Raw genomic sequence first — 3,892 nt, 5'->3', positions numbered from 1 at the left:
ACTAAGTGTTTCAATTACACAACAGGGAGACAGTCCCGAAGCTGGGGTTGAAGTATGTCATTTGGACAGCACAGAGAAAAGTTAGTTCTCCAGCTGGCTTTGCTATGTCTGGGAGATCTTGATTCTGATATGTGCCTGAAATGTGAAGGGTACCATTCCTCAACATCTATCCTTCACCTCAATGAGAGCAAACCTAAAAAAGGAAGTTCCCCTTTAATGAGAACCCACATTTTAAACTTTACTTCTTCACCACACTCCAGATATACTGACTTATTCCAGTTACCTCGTAATAACAGCACCAAAAATGATAACATTCTAAAAGTACGATGTAGAAAGTATCAATTATTGCTGATTTTATATTAATAGAGCTCTTAGTCAAAAGTCAAGGGTTACTTTGAAACACATGGTAGTTGGCATGGACATGATGGACCGAATGGACTGTTTCTGTGCTGTATGACTCTATGATGGTTTTCAAGATTGGTGTAGTACCATGCAATGGAGCTTACGTAAAAATTGGTAGCAGGTGCTAAATTCATTCAAATAACTACAGCACAATCGGAAAACAGATAGAGACATAGATAAGGCATTATTTCAATCTTTAAAGATATGTAAGTGATGGGAAAACAAAATTTCAATCCTGATTTAAAGATTGATATTTTCAATTTTTGACCCGAGCAGTGTGATACGAATTAAAATATTTACATTTTCAGCATTTGATGTGTAAAATATCATGGGAGTGCTGCGTTATCAGACATGCCAATATTTTGAATGTGATGTTAAATAAAGCCCTAGCTCCCCTTTCATTTGAATGTAAAAGATCCCATGATCACTCCTTGAAGAAGAGCAGGGCAGTTCTCCCTGGCAGGCTGTCCAATACTTACCTTCAGCTAACAAATTAAATAAGATTATCTGGTCATCATCAAGCTGCTGTTTGTGTAACCTTGGTGTGCACAAATTGACTCCCACATATCCCATATTACACAGTGATTATACACAGAAGTACAAGTGCTTTAAATATTCTACAGTTGTGCAAGATGTTATATAAATGCAAATGTATTCTGTTTATCTTTGCAGTAAATGGAGGGAAGCATGAATTGGCTTTTATTTTAAGTAATTTGTTGCTTGACCCAGCCGGATTCCACAATGAGGGTAAAACTTCAGGTATTTACACTGGGATATCCACTATATCTTTGGAAGTGCTTTGTATATTTTAATGTAATACTATACTCTCATCAGCCAATCAGAACCTCAAACAGGCCTAGTATTGGGACCACAGTCCCATCAATATGCCTCTTCAATCTATCAAGTTCTAGAGGCAAGGATCGCAACAGAATCATTTCCATAAAGTCATTGCTTGTTGTGTATTTAATGTGACTTGATTAATCATACTCTACCCAAAGAAAGTTGTTTGGCATATGGCTGCCATGATAATTGCTCACCCCTGCTACGATATAACTCTAAAAATTACAAAGATACAAAAAGATTTACCCATCTTTTAATTGCTCAAACAGGTATTATGAGATGCCTGATAATATCCTCCCTCATGCTCTTTTCTCACTGATTCTGAACACACTCAGCCTTCCTGTTCTCTCGCTGAACCTATCTGTAACACCATTGCCATCCTTACCACTGAGTAGCTGGGCACTCCTGGATTGGTGACCTAATTCTGTTACAGTGGTCCAAATGGATTTTTGGAGGTTCCTGGATCCAGAAATTACCTTCACATCATCTGGAAGCAATAGAATAAATCTTTATAAAGGAATCACGTTATTAGGTGAATAACAAACATCAGTTTAACAAAGAAAAGGTGGCTTGTAAAAAGCATTTGTATGGAAGTTGCCTCACAATCAGAACATAACACATCTTCCACAAAGTTGAAGTTAGTTAGTGAAAAGCGAAAAAGTACAGATGCTAGAAATCTGAAATAAGCACAGACAATTCTGGATATGCTCAGCAAGTCAGACAGCATCTGTGGAGAGTGAAACAGAGTTAACATTTCAATCATCTTTCATCAGTTCTGATAAAGATGAAAGATCCTTGACTTGAAACGCTGTCTCTGCATAGATGCTGCCTGACCTGTTCATATCTCCAGCATTTTCTATTTTTGTTCTTGTCCTTCTGGACAAGCCTTCTTACTTCTTGGTCAGTCACTCAGGATTCAGGATGACTTGCTTTCACTCCAGTTGTATGGACCCTGAGGTGGTTGATGAGACCTACGTGAGAACCAAAGACTCTTCCGCAGATAGGGCAGGAGGTTCCTGACAGGGCGGGTGGGTAGGTAGCTTGTGAAGTGGTGTGTTTCTTCTGCCGTTTATGCAGAATGCTCCTTCTCCACTTGGAGTGGTTATGGGCCACGGACTCCTCTAAGTGTGAGTGGGATGTTGTATTTTTTCAAGGTGGACTTGAACACATCTTTGAATCTTTGCCTCTGTCCGCCTGGAAATCTCTTTCCATGAGGGAGCTCAGAATAGAGTCTGTGTTTCAGGGATCGGGCACCTAATGACATGGCCTGCTTGATGGAGCCAACTGAGTGTAATTAGGACCTCAAGTGAGGAATGTTGGCCCGGGAGAAACCACTAAATTTGGTTGTTTATCCTTCCAATTTGGAGAGTACAACAATAGGTACAACACCAATTATTTAATTGGAATGAAGGGTCAAACATGAATACGTGCAGTTGGAATCATGGCCTTGGCATTCATCTCACATCTACAGGTGCTTGCAAGACTGCTAGATCTGCTGTTTCGAATGAACTTAACTTCCCTGATGACTCAGTGTTAATTGTGCCACCAGGTGCGGTACTGATACAAAAAGGCCATTCTTGATCATGCAAAACCCGAGTTAAAAGCCAAAGCAGTTGAAACAATGAACATTCTGCAGTCCATGCACAATGTAATTAATCAAAGGTACACATTGTAATCAATAAAAGGCTTGAAATTAGAAACAAGTCCTCTCTTCTCCAAAGGGTTATTCTGGAGAATGGAATGGCAAAGATAGGCAATCACATTGTTACCAAAATGTTGTGAATAGGTAGGTAGAACTCCATCCAAGAGTCAGAATTTTTTAAAAAGTTGGGGCATGGAGGGATGATCGAGGGCATGGTTCCCAGGAAATATTTTGATAATGAAATTTTTAAAAATTGAGCATCTGGTAAAAACAAATGAAATGTCAAACCTTTTTTACTTTTCCCCCTGAAAGTCTACTTCCACAAGACAGTATTGTTATATGACCCACAGCTTCTGTACTATTACTGGCCTCATTGCTTACCATTGGCTTTACAGAGGTTCACAAAGAACTAGCCTCATGCTTTCATGTTTGGAAGAAGAAAATGGTTAATTGGTGGCACATAAGCAAAGCCTAATTCATCATCATGGCCAGTAAAGAAACAGTCACCTTGCTCCTTTCTGTAATAAATGGGAAGTCAATGCAGCAACATCAGCCTGGCAATTGCACCAAAGTGTGCAACTTAACTGCAACTTATTATGTATCACAGCAATGCTAAAGTTATGGTATTGACCCGGCTTGGAAGGGGAATGGTGCAAGATTTTCCCAGCATGGAGTGAAATCAGGTTAAACGTATTGGGCATTTCATTGTCTTGCATTGACTTGATTTAAATATACTGAGAGTTTAGATGTTCCCTCCTACAATTTCAATATATTTAAGATTGCCAGGAGTGGCTACATAACACTTGCTGCCGCCTCTGGCAGCAGCTGTCTCAGTTAAAGGTACTGTCAGCTGCAAATGGATAATGCAGCAGGCAACCTGCAATAAACTGCATCCAATCAAATGAGAAATCTACTTGAAGGGTGAGGTGATGAGGAGACAAGTGGTAGGAATAAAGAGGTCTTTGGAGTTGTGGGGATGAAGAGAGAAAGTAGGGTGTAGAGGTCAGG

This window comes from Pristis pectinata, chromosome X (assembly GCF_009764475.1).
Source record: "Pristis pectinata isolate sPriPec2 chromosome X, sPriPec2.1.pri, whole genome shotgun sequence".
Classification (NCBI taxonomy): domain Eukaryota; kingdom Metazoa; phylum Chordata; class Chondrichthyes; order Rhinopristiformes; family Pristidae; genus Pristis; species Pristis pectinata.
The sequence above is the reverse complement of the archived record's forward strand: the minus strand, read 5'-3'. Positions refer to the sequence as shown.